At 46.8% G+C, this 21,263-nt stretch overlaps 1 protein-coding gene across 6 annotated transcripts in view; it reads left to right on the top strand.

Annotated features, from left to right (window-relative positions):
• EPN1 (epsin 1) overlaps positions 1-21,263 on the top strand; it is a 1,407,891-nt gene that overhangs the window by 1,230,467 nt on the left and 156,161 nt on the right. The window lies entirely within an intron of this gene.

The raw sequence follows: 21,263 nt of genomic DNA, 5'->3' as shown, positions 1-21,263 counted from the left end.
ATGTATTATGCAGCACTTTTATTGGCGTGGGATTTCCAGGGATGTAACAGGGTACTGCAGGACCAGTGAGCAGTGCCAAAAGTAGGCAAGGCAGGAGACACGGTCAAGGCTCCTTTGATGCCTTTGCCTGTTATTGAGGAGCTGTTTTAGAGGGTAGTTATGGATATTGTGGGGCCTCTGCGTACCCCAAGTTCCCCAGGCAAGAAGTATAGCCTAGTGGTAGTAGATTATGCTGCCAGATGCCCCAAAGAAACAGCCCTATCCTCCATTGAGACAGAAAAGGTGTCAAATGCTTTGCTAGGGATTTTCAGCAGGGTAGGTTTCCCAAAAGAAATATTGACTGACAGAGATGCCAATTTCATGTCAGACCTACTGGCTTTGCTGTGGAAGCACTGTGGGATGAAGCACCTAAAGACCACCACCCCCTATCATCCCCAGACTAATGTTCTTGAGAAGTTAAACTCTACACTCAAGACCACGATAATACGGGCATTTGAAGAGCAGTTTAAGGAGTAGGACAAATATTTGGCCCATTTGTTTGCTTACAGAGAGGTGCTCCAGGAATCCACAGGTTTTTCACTCTTTGAGTTGCTGTATGGGCATAGGGTGAGGAGACCTCTAGATTTGATTTGAAATTAGTGTGAGGGCAAAAAAGGTCTGGTATGAGTATGCTGTGGGGCAGCAGGTTATGGTTCTCATGTCCGTCAGACACAACAAGCTGCAAGCAGCCTGGGCAGGACCCTTCAAGGTGGAAAGGAAAATCAGTGATGTTAACTACAAGTAGAACTGCTAGTCATGAAGCAGGGCACAAATTGTACCATGTTAACATGATGAAACCTTACCATGGTACAGATGCCCTTGTGCTGAGTATTTGTAGTGGAAGGCAGGAGGAATCTGAGGGGGATCTGGTGACTGATCTCTGTGAAGCTTGGACTGACATCTCAGTGGAAGGGGTAGCAATGTCCCAGCAGCTATCCCTTACTCAGGTTCGAGAAATCTGAGCAGTGTTACAGGAGTTTGGGGTCATGTTCACTGGGAAACCAGGGTGCACCACCATATGGATACAGGACCCAAGGACCTATTAAGCAGGTTCCTTATAGGGTGCCTGAGAAGCTCAGACAGACCGAGGGAGGAGATACAGGAAATGTTGGAACTAGGGGTAATCCAGGATTCTAGCAGTCCCTGGGCTTCCTCAGTGGTGCTGGTACCAAAGAAGGATGGCAGCACCAGCTTCTGTGTGGACTACAGGAAATTAGTCACAGAGTCAGATGCTTACCCCATGCCTAGAACAGATGAAGCCCTGGAGAAGCTGGGTGGGGCTAGGTAGCTTACCACTATTGATCTTTCCAAAGGTTACTGGCAGGTGGCCGTGACTCCAAGCACTAGAGAGAGGTCAGTCTTTGTGACTTCTTTCGGCTTGTATAAGTTAACAAAGATGCCCTTTGGAAGGAAAAATGCCCCAGTGACTTTCCAGAGGCTGGGAGATTGTATCTTAGCAGGAGATTCGCCCTTGCTTACCTGGATGATATTGCCATCTACAGCCATTCCTGACAAGAGCACCTTCAGCATGTCAGGGAGGAGCTGGGCAGACTACAGAGAGCAGGATTGACCATTAAGCCCAATAAATGTCAGGTGGATATGGCAGAGGTCTCCTACCTGGGACATAGAGTGGGGAGTAGTAAGATCAGGCCAGAACCTGCCAAAGTGGAAGTCATTCAGGCATGGTATGCCCCTGTTACCAAAAAGCAGGTGAAGACATTCTTAGGGACAGCAGGGTACTACAGGAAGTTTGTCCCCAGTTATAGTACCATGGCTATGCTCCCCTGACAGATCTGACCAGGAAAAACAGCTCAGATAAGGTAGTGTGGACCCCAGCATGTAAGCAGGCATTCCAGAAGCTTAATGGAGCTTTGGGAGAACCCCCTATGTTAGCCAGTCCAGATTACAGCAAATAATTTGTTGTGCAGGTGGATGCTTCAAACCATGGGGTGGGGGCTGTACTCAGCCAGGTTTCCTCAGAGTAAGAATAGCATCCCAGTGGTATATCTCAGCCATAGGTTACAACCCAGGGTAGAATGTTATACAGCTGTAGAAAAGGAATGTCTAGCCATAGTATGGGCACTGCAGAAACTTCAGCCTTACCTGTAAGGAAGGAAATTCACTGTAGTTACGTATGACAATCCCTTAACATGACTACATCAAGCCAGCCAGCAAAATGCCAAGTTACTAAGGTGGAGCCTAGGGTTGCAAGCATACAATATAACAGTGCAGCACCGCAGTGGGTTTAGAGATACCAATGCAGATGGGCTCTCAAGACAGGGAAATGGGGTAAGGTATTCCAAGATAGGATCATCCCTCTCAAGTAGCGTTTCTCAAGGGTCACTTGAAAAACTAGCTTGAGTCTTCAGTGTGTGTGTGTGTGTGTGTGGGGGGGGGGGGTCACAAAACGAGATACTGCCAACCCAGTTGTGTGGAATTTTGTAAGTAATATGTTATTTGTGTGTAGTGATTCATATGCTTGTTACAAATCTATTAGAACTGTATTTCATATAAGATGGTTTGTACAGACGTGCTGAAGAGGTATTTTACAAAGTGCTGCTTAAGAATGGATCCACAGCATGCCCTACCGGAAAGGAACAGAAATATACATGCTCTCTTGTAACTGTTTGAATGTATATATTTTAACAGTGGAAACTGCAACACAAGAGGTTAACTTCAGAAAAATAGCCAAAATTAAATTACTTTATGGCAGCAAGGAGAGACAATGTCTAAAACTAGGGAACTTTCTGCATCATCTTGCAAGTGTTTTATTGTTTTATGATTTCCCGCAAGTACCACGATTTGAGGAAAAGCCATTGTGTATGTATTTTCACAGGTAGATGCTAAATGCTACTAGCTGCATCAGTGGTTGTTTTTCACCTGGGATAGAGTCAGATGACAGGAAATGATGTCATTCTGCAGGCTATCCCAGCATTAATATTTGAGATATTAATTTGGGAAGTCTGTTAGTGAGAGACAGTATTCTGTATTTGTCTGACCTGACAACATGAAGATCCACTCACTACATCTGCCTTGCTTGCTCTGAAGTAAGTGTACTAGTGTACAGTATAATTCTTTTAGATATGGTCAAGAATATAACAAAGCTTAGCTTAGATATTTTTCTTTATTTGTTTAAGACTGTCCTGCAATGTTTTAAATATTTCCTGTGATTTTGAACTCTGATGTTGGTGTAAATGTATATTTAGTATTGTCTTGTTCTTTAATTATTAAATATATTTAATTTTTCATTGTGGCTGGTCTGTCTAGACATATTTAAGCCCTGAGAGTACTTGCGTATTTATTTGGTGACACTGTGTAGGCCACTCCTAATAGCCTTGTTCTTGGTCAAACTACCATTTGTATTGATAGTACCATTACACAGTAAGATTGGGCACCCTTTGTTAAGGGCCTTAAAGTAGCTGATAAAGAGGTGGCTGATGGCAGTAATAACTACCTTATAGTCTGAGCAGAAGGGGGCGTAACTACTATACCTGTGCTAGCCTTTCCCAGGTGTGTGTGTGTGTGTGTACGCGCGCGCATAACAAATCTCCAGGAGTGTGTCAGCTACTTGGGCAGGGACACGAAACACTGGTTAGACAGAGAGAGTGTTGGAGGTCTTGGCTTGGCCACTCAGCTGAGATCGGAACTCTATAGTTGTGCCAGTGGGGAGTCTTATTGGGGATCTGGAGAAAGGGAGAAACCAGCCCGGCACTGACTGTGGTCTGTGTGTGCTCTTAAGGTAAATTGCACTTGATGCAGTGAGCTGAATCTGGAAATACTGTGTGTGTGCCTGTCAAACTACCAGTGTATGTCCCCCATTGGTGCTAGTGGTGAGGATTGAGGCTCCTTGATTACTGGGCCAGAGGTGGGGTGTCACACCCAGGATACTGTTAAAGGTCAGGACAGCCAGACCAAGCATGATTCATATTGCTCCATACTGATGAAGGCAATTCTCTTTTTCCCTCCTTTTGACCCTCAGTGAAAGGAGATTCCGCCCTCTCCTACAGGAGATAGACCTCCTCAGCCAGGTCAGGGGTACAGTATTCCATTCTTCTCTAGCCATGCTCAAACTTGTAGCCTGGAGAATTGGTTTTTAACATCACAAAATGTCAAGTATCCCTCTGAAATGCTAACCGTCGTTAAGGAGGCAAGGAATCCCACCACCAGAAAATCATACGTAGCAAAATGGAAGAGATTCTCCTTCTGATGCCATAGCAAGAGCACCAGCCTTCCCCAGGCAGACATTTATTCAGTCCTGTAATACCTTTTGAGTCTTTTCAACCAGGGCTTGCTTATTCTAGTGTTAAGGTGCATGCCTTTGTAATCTCAGCTTGCCCACCCCATTCCCTTCTCAGTTGCTGTCACCCCTATCTGAAGCTATTTCTTAAAGGGATCATTCACTTGAGACCACTCAGAAGGAGCCTAGTTCCTACTTGGAGTCTCAATTACATGCTAGAAAAACTCACACCAGCTCCCTTTGAACCAGCAGCATTTTCCCCGTTAACAATGCTCACTTAAAGACCACCTTATTAATTGCCGTCACTTTTGTTAGGAGAGTATCTAAATTTCAAGCCCTTATGTGCAAAGAGCCTTTCACGGGGATACTGAACTCTTAGAACTAATCCATCTGTCATGCCTAAGGTGTTATCAGAACTTTGTCTAAACCAGGCTTATCCACCTGCCATTTTTCTTTCCATACCCCCAGAGGAAAGCGGAGCATATCCTTCATTCCCTGGAGATACACAAACAACTCGGGTACTGCTAAGACAGGACAAAAACCTTAAATAGAACAGAGCAACTGTTGGTTGCTTTTGTAGAGACTGGAAAGAGTGCAAACCTGTCTCCAAACCAGACATATTCATATGGATAGCCAGTTGTGTTGGGTTCCATTACACTCACCATGGAAAAACCTCTTCCTGATCATGTCAAAGTTCATTGCACAATGCAAAGGACAGCTACCACTGCCTTCTCCAAGCAGTTCCTGGAGCTCCGTGCACATAGTTACAAAACACTACCATTTAGACATATCCTCAAAAGCTTGAGCAATGTTTGCTACAGCCATCCTGCATAACCTTATTTCCTAAGGGCCAAGAGCTTCTACCACCCTCCCACTAGTGTTGGGAGTCCTACCAAGAGTCAGTACTGCAACATTCACTATAATAGTACAGTTGTCTCACTTCCCATAATTGTGTCCAAGTATATCAGTGTTGTACAAGCTTCTACCCTCAAAGTCTTATACCTGCTGACCCTTTCCTTTCCTCTCCTCACTTGTGGTTGCAAGGGAGAGAGGAGACTCCTGCAACTACATCCTTCATCTTCCCCCTTACTTGTGTATTACTACCATATCTAACCTAGTCATCAGGGGATGTTCATTCCTCTTGCATCAGACTGCTTGTACACTGTTTAGAAAGACCTGGCAGACAAACTTATACTCTAAGGTTCAGATGCATGTCCTTTGAAGCCTGACTGTTAGGGATGATGTAAAGACTCTGGAAACTGGGCTAGTTGCACACATCTGCATGGCGGTATGACCCGAGTCATTACTGCAAAACTGATCTACTTAAACATCTACAACTGTGGTAAGTGGGACACGACTGTACGTTCTATTAATTGTTTCACAAAAGTGATCAGTAAAGAATTTTGTTAAATTGCCCGTCCTTTATTTCTTGATTGTTTACAATGAAATGTACATTGGACATACAATTCTTCCCTCTCCTAATACATTGTTTTTTTTGATAGTCATTAAATAGTTTTACTTCAGTTATTGGTCCCTCGATACGTAAAGCATTTTTTCCACTCATTTCCTCCTTCAAATAGTCTTAACATTTTGATTTTTAAATCCTATTTTTGTGCTTTATTGATACATCTAGGTTATCTCGCTAAGTTGCTAGTTGATGAGTGATACTTCTTTCCAGATTTAATAACTAAGCTTTCCTTGTGTATTTATGAAAACATTCCTTTATATATCTCCCCACACCCTGGACATGTTTATTCTCAAAAATGGGTTACTATTTATGTTCTGCAAGTATTACTGTTTGTAATTGTTCTGTATTTACCATCCCACAAACTGTTAGCAGTGCCTGCATCTCTTAGCTGCACTTCTAATGTCTGAATGGTCATTTGTAACTAGACATCAGTGAATATGGTATATGTTATCACTAAAAGCCTATAGGACATATCTACACATTCCAGTATATTCTTGTGTGTCGTGGGTATCGTCATAGTTTGCTTCAGTTTATTCTCCTTTATAAATGTGTTTCAGAGTACTGGATTTGTCAATTTCTCCCCATTTAGTTTGTGGTAGATTGGTATCCCTAGCTGTAATGCCTGTATGTGCACATGCTGAATAAATTCAGTTTACAACTTTTGTCTGTTTCTCTCCTTTGATTTTGGTGGGTGATACTTTCCTACAATGCATCATATAATTTATTTAGAACAGGAACTAAAGCAAACATGGTCATTGTTCTCAGTATTGCCGTAACATCCATTGGTTAAGAAATGTGTTTTCCTTAACAGGAACCAAATCACTACCAGTGCCCATTGTGCCACTTCTGATGCATAAGAAAGGCTTACACTCAGTAAAAGCTGAAGCCGTGTATATGCCCCTCATTCAGGTTTCAGTAATGAATGCAGTGAAGCCGTGTATATGCCCCTCATTCAGGTTTCAGTAATGAATGCAGTCTGATATTTAGCTGTTAACTGATCTTGCAAAAAATGTATTGTTGAGACCACAAGCATTAGTGACTAAAAATGTTATTTCATGTCTAAATTGTGTGGTACCTTCCAAAAACATGGTTTCCCTTAATGTACAATTAGATATCTATTTAGCCAGATTACTCTTCAGCCTTGTTCTAAGTGACCCTTGACAAGGTATGTGAACTAGTACTCTAAACTGAATGTCTAATGAAATCCCAGCCACAAAGGGTTACTGCCCCCTTCGTATAGGCATATTTAATCATGTTAGTCTTGTTCCCAGTCTTACAGAAGGTCACTGTAATCAAAGTATTAGAAAAGGAAGGCTTGGTCACAGCTACAGATCGGACTAAGAGTTTGTCCCAAAAGTAATCGCACTTCTCGGTTTTAATCTAAAACTTTCATCAATAAGGTAGCACGCTTTCTGGCAGTCTGCCAATAATTCTTTGCTACTGTCAAGTCATTGTCTTTTCTGGAAACATTTAGTGAATTTAATAGGAGCTACCACCTTCAAGATGAAGGATTGGTGGTAGTGTTTTCAGATGTGATGTCAGTCGTGACAGGCAGGTGCAGGATGAACTAAGATGGGCAGCAACTTTGCAGTAGAAACTATTTGAAAAGGAATTTCTCTTCAGTGTTGGGGATAGAACTGGACCTTCTATGGGAGTTTGCAAACTACTAGGTATGTTTAATTGGTCTTAACACCTTGACAGCTGCCAGCAGGTTTCAATAGCAGCATTGACTCTAGTACTAAACTTATCAAGTGGGGCTGGTCTTTCATGGAGCTGACCCTCAGGAAGGACTCAAAGTGATTGTGAGGATCCTCATAAACCCCCGGCTGGGTGCTCTTCAGCTAGTTTGTGCCACTAAAAGGGAGAGTTGTCTTATGCATCTGTACCATGTAGAAATGGACAGTCTTTCTGCATCTGACATATGTTAGGAGTATTCTGCCGCCTTAGACACTTTGGGCGCAGGGCATAGCAAGTTAACACCTACATATTCTGCAGTCCTTTTGAGAGACTTCATCCTTCATGTTGGACATGATGGCAGTACCTAGAGCTCAGTGATTAGGAAAAGCACACCTTTTATGTTAATTTTGAATTGTCTTTGAAGTCTGTGTTCAAACACAAGCATGCTCATAAGTGTACATAGTGCCAGAGCACCTTAAGCTAGAGGTCAGTGATTTTTTGTTTGTTGACCTAGTAGAAGGATTGGACTAAAGACCCTTTTCACCATCAATGCAGGCTCAGATGGCACAGCTTTAAGTGTTGTACAATACAGAATTTCATGTCAGCTAATATACAGTGGAAATACTGTCAAAATAAAGCATGGTTGCAGGTGCAAATGAAAGTATGTATAATGACAGGCATGTACAAAGTATGTATGACTTTTGGCTCCGGGTGGCCAGCTTCTGCCTCAAACTTTGACGTCTTGAAGAAGGATGTTGTCCACTATGGACATGGGTCAGTCTTAAGGAGAAGGTGGTGCAAGAGGAAGCACATGGACTCCCCCCTAGAAATCCCTCACCCAAGATATTGACCTCAAGGAAGGAAAGGGGTCTCCAAGTCTCACTGTGCAATGATGCCTCCTTTGGCGATCTTTTGGAGCTTCTTCACCAGCACAGGGGCTAGACCATTGAAGCCCATTCTCTGGAGAAGTCCGTATTTTTGCAGGCCTCAGCGTGGGCCCTTCCATGCCCTCAGTGGGCCCCCTCAAGATGAACTCGTACATCTAGCATCTCAGAGGGAGTTGAAGGAACCTGGCACGGTGGAGCTCATTCCCAAGAAGCCTGACAAAATTCTTGCTCCACTCAAGGATCATCCGCATTGGAGTAAGGTTCTGACCATGGATGCAATCGTAATGGCAGCCACCACAAAGAAGGAAAAATCAGAGGAGAGTTCCTTGGTCAATCCCCGAAATAGAGAGTCTCAGGCTTTGGACTGACTAGGGAAACACTCTTTTGCCTCAGAGACAATCGCTTTAAGAGTACTTAACTGCCTTTCTCACTTGACAAAGCTACAGCCCAGTCTTGTGGCTGAAGTGTCTAGGAATGTTAAGGCTCAGTAGTCTCCGAAGGAGAGACAATTATCTACTTTTCAGTCTATTGCCAGTGTGTCCTTGAGGCTCATTCAAACACAGCCAATGGAGCATTCTGAGCAGCTGGCATGGACATTGCCATGTGATGCCACACTTGGATGCAGCTGTGCAACTTTCCTGGGCTGCTTCAATGGGTCCTCTGTTAATGTCCCTTCCTTGTTTGGGCAAAAGATTAAAGACACTTTTTTTTTTTTTTACTAAGAGCAAGTAAGACAGGATGGCACTGTCCACAGTAGGACTGCATTTTGCTACCCCTCAGTGAACCTTTTCAAGGAATAAGAAGGGGGCAAACATGTTGTCTTTAGAAAATCACAGCAGCCTTCTCAGGAAGCTCCTTCTGAGGGTTCCCACCTATAGCGCTGGGGGTAACCATAATAGGTGCCATCTGCAGAGCAGGGGCAGTCCACAAAATCAGGATTTTCACAGAGCTTTCCTCGGTGCTCCCTTCCAGTGATCCTGAGCGGTTGTTCTGTGGAGGCAGTCGGGGGGGAGGGGGTCACTTGCCTCTTCACCCAGAAGCTTAGAAGGCCATCACCTTGGATGCGTGCATGTTGAGTCATATCCAGAGGCTATATCATTCCCTTTTTTGAAATTCCAAGTTTTGGTCACAAACATCTCCTAGATGTTCTACCCCATCACAGACAGCAGGCAGTGGTAGAAATTTAAAAGCTGCTGGCAAATCGAGGTCCCATCAGATCAATGAGGATTCAGGGTGTACTCAAGGTTCTTTGGTGCCAAAACCAGGAGGACCTCAGGCTTATTTTGGACATGAGCAAACTAAAGCACTTTGTGAAACAGGCCATATTTTGGATGAGCATGATGCAGTCCATTCTACCTCTGTTGAGGAAGGATGTTTGGATGTGCTTGATAGACCTCAAGGACACCTGTGGTCATATCAAGATAGAGAGATGTTCCAGGAGGTTCTTGCATTTCCAGATGAAGGCCAGTCATTCAGTTCAGATCCCTACCTTTCAGTCTCACCACTAACCCCAGGGTGTTAATCACATGTATGGCATTGGTGGCAGCCTGGCTCCAACTGCAGGGATTTTCAGATTTTTCCTTACCTGGATGAATGTCTCCTCCCTGCCCCCATGCATGCTTTTCTAGGCTTGGCCCAGTTCATCTTATTCCAGTTGTATGGCCATTTGAGAATTTGTCACTTACCAAGAGTCAGGTGTTTAACCTGTCCAGACATTTAAGTTCATAGGCTGCACCTTCTCCTAAATTCGCAAACTCCAGAGTCATCAGTCTTCGAGCCCAGGCAATATTTGTGCCTGCCCTTGCAAAACCTCCAGCTTATGTGGTTTTGAAACTCTTGAGCCATATGGCAGCTTCACTAGGGTTGGTCCCCAGAGCAAGGCATCACATGAGGGCTCTGCAGATTCGCTGGTGGTTACAGTCACCCTTGGTGACCAACCAGTGTGTGTTCATTCTTCTATGTCCTTCAAACATGGTCACTACAAATGCCTCCCTTCTTGGGTGGGTGGGGGATGTTATGAATTTTGAAGGGAGGACAGTTCAAAGGGTCCTTGTTTTCTGTGGAGGCCAACATTCACATTAATATCCTGGAGATGAGGGCTGTCCTTGCCTTGTAGCCTTTTCAGGATGTCTTCCCCAGTGGTGTTATTTCAATCCAGACTGACAATGTCTTGTCTGGTATCTGAACAAAGGACAACACATTCTTATCCTCTTTGTCAAGAGGCCATGAGGCTTTAGCAGTGGGCGGTCTCATCTCAGCGGTTTCTGATTGCAAAATACATCCCAGAGAATTCCAGAATTCTGGCTGACAACTTGAGCAGAAATATTCTTCCTCATAAGTGGTCCCTGAATCTGAGAGTTACAGTTTGGATCAATGTTGGAGCACTTCATGCTGTGACAGTTGTAGTTCCCCCTCCAACACAAAATGCAACAGCTATTTTGCCTTAGCCTCTCCTTCTGGGACAATCACCCTGAGATGCTCTTCTGCATGCTCTCTCTGGGTCTCCTGTACACTTAACCTTCCAGTTCCCCCAGATAATCACACTTCCTCAGAAGGCAGCAGAGCAACGGTGATCCTCATAGCTCCTTTTTGGCTTTGTCAGGAGTGGTTCCCTTTTCTGTGGACTCTGCTGAGATGCCTTCCTTATTTTCTGGATCCCACTTCGGATTTCATTTCTCATCCAGTGGGTCAGGATCTTCCCAATCTGGTGTCCCTCAAGTTAACCACATAGTTTCTCCAGTTCCCTTGATGGCTAGGAATCCCAAGCTGTTGGACAGTGTTGTACATATTTTATCCTCATCCCAAAAGCTGTCTACTTGGAAAGTGTGCTCAAGTAAATGAAAGCGCTTTGTGGTGTGGACAGACTCTCAAGGATTTAATCCTTTCATTTACCTTAGTCAGTTTTAGATCTTCTCACATCCTTTTAATTCAGACTCTAGTTTTTCTATGATTAATGTACAACTGGTATCCGTATTTAATGTTCATGTCAGCATGGATAACTGTTCCTTGGCTGCTCTGAAAATTTCTGAAGCATTTGTCAAAGGCACAATTCTCTTGCCCCCCCCCCCCCCCAAATCCCTGTTCAGGATCTTATCCTTCCTTGGGATTTACCTTTCTTTTTGCAAGTCCTTGCAGGTCTTCTTTTGAACCTTCTGCTGCATCAGATCCAAAGTTATCTTGGAAGACCTTGGTCTTGGTTCTTGTTACCTGGGCCAGGAGAGTGTCTGAACTACAAGCTTTGGATACTACTCCTCCTTACTTGTGTTCCACAAAGATGGAGTCTCCCTTTGCATGAACCCATCTTTTCTCTCCTAAGGTAGCCACCGAGAGTAATTTGAATAGGTCTGTTCACCTTCCTGTATTTTTTTCCTAATTTTTTAAACGGGGGCAAATACTTGCATTGTTTGAATGTGTGTAGATAATTGAGATTTTACCTGGACAGGACAAAGTTTTTCAGAAAATCCAATCAGCTGTTTGTTTCCTTTTTGAAATCCACATTGGATAAACCTGTGTCTAAAGTGACATTATGCAAGTGGCTGTCAGACTGTATTTCCTTTACTTAAACCTTGAGAGGCAAGACTCTGTGTGGTAAACCTAAAGGTCACTCCACTAGAGCCGTGGCTATTTCTACAGCTTTCTTTTCTAGAGCTTCTTTAGATGACTGTGCAGCAGCTACTGAGTGGGCCCTCATACCTTTGTTCCTTTCTGCAACCTGGACATTTAAGTCTACATCTGTGGTTTCTTTTTGCCCCACCAGTTTATGGAATATCATTCCATAGATCCTCCCAGGGTTTTTAGATGGCTGGGGACTCCGTCCCACAGATTGGAGCCAGATGGAGAAGAAATCTGATGCAAAAGTTATGTACTTATCATAATGATAGATCCATGTTGTCTTTCCTCGTGGGTTCAGCCTCCAGCACCCACCCACTTTTTTGGCGAGCCTGTTTGCCTAAGGTGACTGAGTGGGGGAGATTCAGTTGTTCCATTTTCGTCCTTTATGTGGGAAATGTACTTTGGGGCTAAATTGAGAGGGAGCAAACTTGACCTGAGGTGTCCTCTAGGGGAGCGGGGGGTTGTGGGAAGAGGAGGCATAGCCTAGTGAGTTGAGGTCTCTTGGATTTGGTCGGCATCGGATCCGATAACCCACAAGTTAAACCAGACAGACAGACAACATGGATCTATCGTTCATGGTAAGTACATGACTTTAGTTTTTTTTACCATAGTAGATCTGTGGTAGAAGTTTCCTATTACAACCAACTCGTCCCTTCCTCTCCCTTCCAGATTTAATGCCAATTTTACCCCTCTCTCCCCCACCAAAGAACCAATCCCAACACCAGTAGATTGCCAGGTACCCAGTATTACTGCTGCACAGGTTAAAACAGCACTGTCCAAGGCCAAGAATACAGCTTCTATGGGACCTGACAATATCCCTGGCTGTGTTCTACATGAACTACAGAGAGAGAGGTGGTTCACACAGCCTATCTTGACCTCGCCAAGGCTTTCAACACCATCCCCCTTTCTGGAATTATAGATAAACTCACTAAACTAGGTATAAATCCCTACATCACAAGATGGGTTGCCAACTGGCTCACTGACAGAACCCACACTGTAAACGTTGCAGACTCCAAATCTGACCTCAAAGCAGTAACAAGTGGAGTGCCACAGGGTTCCGTCCTGGGAACTCTCCTGTTTGGTATCTACTTCTCTGAAGTACAGGCTAACACAGAAGGCCTCGGGCTAACGAAGTTCTCAGATGACTGCAAACTAGGAGTCATAGTCAAGTCCCCAAGTGATGTGGACATCCTACAGAAAGGCCTCACTGAGACAGATGCCTAGTGTCGCAGAGCCATGGCCTTAAGCTCAATGCCAAAAAGTGCAGTGTCATCCCCTTTGGTAAAAACTCTGTACCCATGAACTACCACATAGGCAGCAATCTACTTAACACGAATGCATGATAGGAGACCTTGGGACCCAGGTGGACAGTAGTCTCGCCTTTGATAGTCACATCGCCACAGTAATCAGGAAGCCCTTCTACGTGACACACCTCATCATAAAAGGGTTGTCATCCAAGAAAAAAGAGGTCATTGTTTCCCTCTACTCGTCACTCATTAGACCCATTATAGAGTACAACGCCCCTTTTGAAATGTACCTCACAAGACATCTGCAGCAGCTGGAAAGGACACAGAAGTACCTCACAAAGAGGATTACTGGCCTCAAACAAATGCCCTACACTGACTGCCTCAAAAAACTCCAGCTTTACTCTGTAGCATATCGCCTACTCTGAGGTGATGTCTGCCTAACATATAAAGTTATGTCAAACCCAGAGCTGTTGGACAATGCTACACCTAAAGAAATCCCAATCCCTCTGAGCTACACGCTCTAGGGACCTAAACCTTGTCACCACAATAAACAGGACATGCTGGAGGGATAGATTCCTATCTCAGAGACTTCCTATACTCTGGAACAAGCTACCCATCTATGTCAAGCAAAGTTCTTCATTAGCACTCTTCAAGAAAAATCTTGATGAGTGGATGGGAATTAGAAAATACACCCCGGGGATCACTTCTGTGTGTCTGCTGGACAGTGGCACAAGAAAATAACTTTCTTGGGTGGCGTAAGCTATGGAACCTTGCTGGCTAGACTTACGTAGGACCTTGGGCAGATAGCCTAGTTACATACCTATGAGCTGGCACCTCACCTGTGTGCCCTGTTCAATCACAGCCTCACCTCAGGCTTTGTCCCTACCGAATGGCACACTGCTACAGTCATCCCTCTCCACAAAGGAGGAGCGACTACAGAAACTGGGACCTATCGCCCAATTAGCCTGACGAGTCTGATATGCAAAGCTATGGAACACATCATCATCATGTTCCTAATAAACATAGATATAGGGAACCTCCAAACTCTGGATCCCGCACAGTTTGGTTTTGTGAAGGGTAGATCATGCCTGCTCAACCTGGTTGACTTCTTTGAGTCAGTCACCAGAGCTGTGGATGAAGGCAAGGTGGTTCATACAGCCTACCTTGATCTGGCCAAGGCCTTTGATACCATTCCCCACTCAGGAATCGTAGAAAAACTCACTAAGCTAGGCATCAACCCCTATATCACTAGTTGGGTTGCAAACTGGCTCACAGATAGAACCCACAGTGTGACAGTAGCTGACTTCAAGTCAGACTGTCGACCAGTCATGAGTGGAGTCCCACAGAGTTCGGTCCTGGGTCCTCTCCTGTTTGGTATCTACTTCTCTGAAGTTCAGGCCAACACGAAGGGACTCTGGCTGACAAAGTTTGCAGACTATTGCAAGTTGGGAGCTGTTAACTCCCCAAGTGATGTTGACATCTTACAGAAAGGCCTCACTGAGACCAATTACCGGTGTCAGAACCATGGCCTTAAGCTCAATGCCAAAAAATGTTGTCATCCCTTTTGGGAAAAACCCGGTTCCCATGAATTACCACATTGATGGTAGTCCACTGAACACAGAAGGCGTAGTAAGAGATCTGGGGACACAGGTTGACAGCAACCTCTCTTTTGACCACCACTTTCCCACAGTGGTCAGAAAGTCCTTCTATGTGGCACAGCTCATTACTTAGGGTTTTGCATCCAGGAATAGAGGTCATTGTCTCCCTCTACTCTTCCCTCATTAGGCCAGTCATCGAGTACAATGCCCCTTTTGGCCTGACCAAAATACCTCACAGAGAGGATCTTAGGCCTTAAACACTTGTCCTATATGGACAGACTCAAATAATCCAACTTTTCTTTGTCTCAAAGCGCCTACTTAGAAGCAATCTCTGCTTGACTTACAAAGCCATGTCTAACCTAGCTCTGTTAGAAATGCTACATCTAAAGAAATCCCAATCCCTCCACACTACATGCTCCAGAGAACTCAACCTCATTACCACAATCAATAGAACAAACTAAAGGGACAAGTTCATAACCTAGAGACTGCCCATGCTATGGAACAGACTTCCCATAAATGTCAAAAATGTCAAAATACACCCCGGGGATCACTCCAGTGGCTCTACTTGACAGAGGCACTGGGAACTAAGGTCGGGTGGCATGATGCCAGGGTAATCCTATGGGCTAGGCTTGTAAAGGCTCCAGGGCCATTAGCCTAATACACACCTATGAACCTATGTGGTTTATAGTTTCTGTTTTTAGATAACTTTTGTTAAATGTATAACTGGAGAAAAGCAGAAAGGAGCAGTGCTTTTTGGCTGAGAAAGTGAAATATTAGAAGACTGAATGTTTCACAAGTTGAGCAGCGTTTTTGGGATATCTGTTTTACTTGTTCCTACAGAGTTTACTTGCAGATCTGGTGCTTTGGTAAGTATCCATAGATCTGAAGTAGGAGATTCATTTGTCTGCAACCTGTGGGTTATGGATCCGATATCGGATCCGAACCGGCATGGTTTTCCAGCTATGGATCCAAGCTCTCAGCTCCTCCCCTCACCCATAATGCTCTGCTCTACCCTCATGACCTCAGATCTCGTTTGCCGCGCATGGTGACTGGATTTGTTTCTCAAGCTCTCAAGCTAAGTGCTAGTTTTTACTGTTAATATCAGAATTTTGAAGTTTTTATTGATTTTTTGTGTGAAAGTGTAGGTTTCCCCTTTGATATTTTTACTTTTTAGAGTTAATCTAAAAGTTATTTCCCTCCCCTCACTGTTGGCGTAGTGTGTGTGTGTTGGGCCTGTGTGTGTATATTGTTTAGTTACTTTTAGTTTGGTAACTACTTTGTAGATTGGGATGGCAGACCAACCCAAATCTATATTTTCTAAATGCTCCGAGTGTGGCCATAAGCTTTCCCCAGCTGATTGCCACACTCGGTGTGTTAGATGCCTGGGGGTTGAACACCTCACATCTGGATGTTCCATTTGTGCAGGGTTCAACCCCAGGGCATTGAAGGAGCGGAGGTCCAAGCTTGTTTTGGCGGGCCTTTTACCGCCGGACTCGGCTCCGACCTCCGCTCCTTCGGGAGTAACCGTGCCTATGGTTCTTCCCTCTGTGGCACCCCCTCCTCCTCCTGGGACTCAACCTCCCGTTTCTGGTTCGGAGGAGAGGGATGCTAAGAAAAAGGACCGGAGGGAGAAGCACCACAAGTGGCGGGCCGAGACCTCTGTTTCGGCCCCGCCAGCCAAGCGGGCTTCTCCCCCGGCTCCGTTGTCGGCGCCATTGTCGGCTCGGTCTCCTCCTTCTCGGCTCCGGTCTCCAGTTTGCTTTTCACCGGGACCTGAGGAGGAGGAGACCCGATCTCCGTCGAGGCTATCGAGGAGGCACTCCAGGCCTACCTCGGTAGCCTCGTCGAGATCCACGTATAGCCTTTTGGATGCTGATCTGGACCGGATGATGAGAAGGTTCATCCAGGCCCAGATGCAGATGGGAGTGCTCTTGCCTCCCCTCTGGGGAGCTCAACACCCTTTTCAAACCGATTGCTCCTTCTCCGACCCGCTATCCGGGTTCGAGCAGCTGGAGCCGAGCAGCCGGGCGGGGTGGGTCGGCGCCGATAGTACTTTGTACCGGATCCGACTCTGCCCTCGAGTGCATCGGATCCGACCTCGGAGCCTGGATCCGAGCCTCGGATCCGGGGATCAGTGCTCCTCGGCGCCGTCTGTGTCGGGCGCACTGTCTCTTCGGATCCGGCGCCGGCGCCGGCTCCGATCCACTCTTCGGATCCGAGGGGAGCCGATTGTCGGATCCTTTGGTGAGGTCGGCTCCCTTCGGCGTTTGATGTAGTGGAGAGGGCCCTGTTGAGGGTCTCCGGACCCCAGCACTTGTTTGGCTCCGTCCGCACTCCCTCTGCACTGGGCCAGGCTTCCACCATCCGGCCCTTGGGACAGCCCGCTTCTGTGCCCCAAGTTGCTCCAATGGAACAAGTTGCTGCTTGCGAGGAGTCCTCTGACAGCCCCCCAGAGGATGTCCCTAAGCATACGTGCAAAGGAGGCACATTGACTCCCGAGTCTCTCACGGAAGACACGGACTTGGAGGAAGGGAAGGCTCCCCACGGTCACCCCGAGGATGTCTCATTTGGAGACATCATGGAAATGCTCCGTATAAGGGGGTGGTCTGCCCCCAAGTCTTCCTCGGACGAGTCCGTGTTCTTGGAGGCATTTGAAGCGGGCCCGTCTACCTCTTGGGTGTCCCCTCCTGCCGACCCCTGGTGGACCTCATTACCACCAGGGCGTGGAAGGAACCGGACACCGTGGAGCCAATTCCTAAGAGGCCCGATAGGATCCTTAGCCCACCGTCCAACCGTGCCCATTGGAGTAAGGGGCCTCCGGTAGATGCCATGTTGACGGCGGCCACCAAGAGGAACTTGCTCAGGAGAGTCCTCAGTCCATCCCGAGCAAGGAGTCTCGGATGATGGACCGCTTGGGGAAGCGGATGTTTAGTTCAGCGACCTTCTCGGTAAGGGCGCTGAACTACTTGGCACACGTCATTAGGATGCAGCGAGATCTCATTAAAGAATACGCTGCATCTCCCCCAGAGTCCATGTCGGAGGAGGACAGGGTGCTGCACTCCACCCGCATGGCCACTCTTAGGTCAGTTACTAATACCTCTATGCGGCTACTCTCCCACACTACGGAAGGCGCCGCTAGAGCCGCAGGGGCAGGCCTAGTCACTAGACGTCAGGCCTGGCTCCGTCACTGCGATTTTTCTGAGCCCTTCAAAGCGTCATTTGCGAACGCCCCCTTTGATGGTTCTGCTCTCTTTGGCAAAACCGTTCGCGAAACGTTGACCCAGAGCGAGAAGGACGGGAAGCCGCTGTCTGCCGTCGGAATCTGCTTCTCTGCACCCCAGAGGCCCTACTCTAGGCACCAAAAGGGTCAGAAGAAGATGTGGTTCCAGAAGTCGCAGCAGTCCCAGCCTGCTCGGACAACCAGTCCTTCCGTGGCAGAGGAGGACAGGGAGGACGCCGCCCTAGAGGCAGAGGGGCTCCCAGAAACTTCGGGTCCAGGGAACCTTTCTCTGAACGGCCCGCGCAGCAACCCTGAGGGGTTGCCCGACTGCTCCACTCTGGAGGCAGTCGGGGACGTTCGGGGCACCTAGCGGCATGGGAGTCCATAACATCAGACCGCTGGGTTCTCCAAATCATATCCGGAGGATATCGCATCCCTTTTCTTCACTTTCCAAAGTTGAAGTCCCTCCCAGACATTCCACCCGGTCAACGGGAGGCCGCTTTGGCAGAAATTGGCCATCTGCTAAAGAATAGAGCCATCCAGCCCGTCCCCCCAGACCAGATCGGATCAGGGTTCTACTCCAGGTTCTTTTAGTGCCAAAGAAGGCGGGGAACTAAGACCAATTCTAGACCTTTCTCTCTTGAATCTGGCAGTCCCCAAAGAAAAATTCGAATGGTCACTCTGCAATCTATTCTCCCCCTTCTGGGAGAAAATCACTGGATGTGCTCGATAGACCTCAGACGCGTACTACCACATCCTGATGGACAGGCGCTCCAGGAGGTTCCTCCGCTTCCGGCTGGGAGCCAGTGACTACCAGTTCGGGTCCTTCCCTTTGGTCTCACCACAGCCCCAGGGTGTTCACCAAAGTATTAGCAGTGGTAGCGGCCCACCTGAGGCTTCAGGGGTGCAGGTCTTTCCCTACCTGGACGACTGGCTTCTTACCGCCCCAACAAGGCATCTACTTTTATTGGCGCGAGACTCCTTTCTCCATCTTGCTCCTTTTCTGGGCATTACAATAAATACAAAGAAATCCAACCTGGCCCACACAGCTCTTAGATTTTATAGGGGCCAGGCTAGACACAAGGAGTTCTGAGCCTTCCTCACTGCGGACAGAGTTCAAAATCTGCAGCTCCAGGTGCGGGCCATTCTCCACTCAAGTTCTGTTCCGTGAGTTGGTCCTGAGGGCTCTAGGGTCCATGGCGTCTGCTATAGCACTTCTTCCTCTTGCCAGGCTCAATATGCGCATTCTACAGTGGACTCTCTTAGTACAGTGGTCATACCTTGCTCTCCCTATGCATCATCCCATTGCGATCAGCAAGGCTTGCAAGCGGTCCCTCTTGTGGTGGCTTCACTCCCCAGATCTCCACAGGGGCCGCCCGTTTGTGCTTCTCCCCTCTCGCCACGGTGACCACGGGCGCCTCCCGCCTCGGGTGGGGGCATTTTATGGGCCGGACCGTCCAAGGCACGTGGAGCGATTCAGAGACCTTACTGCATATCAACGTTCTAGAGATGAGAGCAGTGCTCTTAGCGTTGCTAGCACTTCAGGACTTTCTTCCCTTGGGAACAATTGCGATTCAATCGGACAACATGTCTGTGGTCTGGTACATCAACAAGCAAGGGGGAACAAGGTCTTACCCTCTTTGTCGAGAAGCCATGAGAGTTTGGGAATGGGCAATCTCCACCAACCGCTTTCTAATAGCAACGCACATTCGGTCGGTCCAACATCCTAGCGGACAAGCTCAGTCGCACCATTCTGACCCCTTACGAGTGGTCTCTCAATTGTCAAGTAGCGGAACGCATATTCGCCGGTGGGGAACTCCTTCATGCGATCTTTTGCCTCTCCCTCAAACACCAAGTCGACAGTTTTTCGCTCTGATACCTCCTCCCGGAGGTTCCCAAGAGATGCTCTGGTGCATGCTTGGCCACCCGGTCTTCTGTATGCTTATCCACCCTTGCCTCTGATGCTCCAAGTTCTTCAGAAAGCCTCTCGGGTGGGTTGCAGAATGATTCTCATTGCTCCGTTTGGCCTCGACAGATCTGGTTCCCCTTCCTAAGGTCTCACTCGGTGAATCCTCCTTGGATTCTAGATCCCATTCGGATCTGATATCCCATCCATCCTGCATACCTCCTCGAATCTGGACAACCTGAAGCTGACCGCTTGGCTGCTCCAGTTCCACTCTTGATCAGGACTCCCGGTATTTCGTCACCTGTTAAGGCAATTCTGGTGGCAGCTCATAAACCGTCCACTAGGAAGGTCTACCGCAGCAAGTGGAAGCGGTTTTCTTTGTGGGGAGCGGCAAGGCCTGAATCCCTTCACGGTTCCTCTCCCTTTAGTGCTTGACTTTCTAACCACTCTTTTTAACGATGGTGCCAGCAGTTCCACAGTCAAAGTACAACTGGCGGCAATTTCTCATTATCACATTGGCCATGACTCTAATCCTCTTATGTCAGCCAAGTTGTGTAAAAATTTCCTTAAAGGTACTTTTCTTCTCAGGCCCCCTGTAAAACAAGCGGTTCCTCCTTGGGACCTCTCTTTGGTTCTCCAGGTCTTGACCGCCCCCCCTTTCGAACCAGCGGCTACGGTGGATCTCAAATTCTTGTCTTACAAGACAGCCTTTTTGGTAGCCATTACATCGGCCAAGAGAGTTTCAGAGCTTCAAGCTTTATCAGCTAAACCTCCTTACTTGGTATTTCATCCGGACCGTGTCTACCTCAGGACCAACCCATCCTTTCTTCCTAAAGTTGCTTCTGAAGCAAACATTAATCAGTCCATTAAACCTCCCTGTTTTCTTCCCTAAATATGAAAACAAAGGTGAATATAAGCTTCACTCATTAGATGTCCACAGGCAACTTAGATTTTATCTAAACAGGACGGCTGGTCATAGGCAATCCGACCAGTTGTTTATTTCCTTTGCAAAATTTAATTTGGGCAAGCCAATTTCTAAAGTTTCTCTGTCCCGCTGGATTTCACAGTGCATCTTATTGGCTTATCAAGCTTCAGGAAGGCCGCGACGGAGGGTGTTCATGCCCATTCAACCCGGTCAGTATCTACCTCGGCAGCCTTCAAGGCTAGGATTCCTCTAGATGATATTTGTGCAGCAGCCACGTGGGCTTCATCTCATACTTTTATCTCCCACTATAAGTTGGATCTTGCATCTAGGGTAGAGCATCATTTGGCTCCGGTGCTCGAAATATCCTTCCATGATGGCCCAAGATTCAGGTAGCTGGGGACTCTGTCCCACAGGTTGCAGACAAATGAATCTCCTACTTCAGATTTA

Source organism: Protopterus annectens, chromosome 1.part1, assembly GCF_019279795.1.
Source record: "Protopterus annectens isolate FY-2018-M chromosome 1.part1, PAN1.0, whole genome shotgun sequence".
Lineage (NCBI taxonomy): Eukaryota > Metazoa > Chordata > Ceratodontiformes > Protopteridae > Protopterus > Protopterus annectens.
Note: the sequence above shows the minus strand (reverse complement) of the source record. Positions and strands in the feature narration are given on the sequence as shown.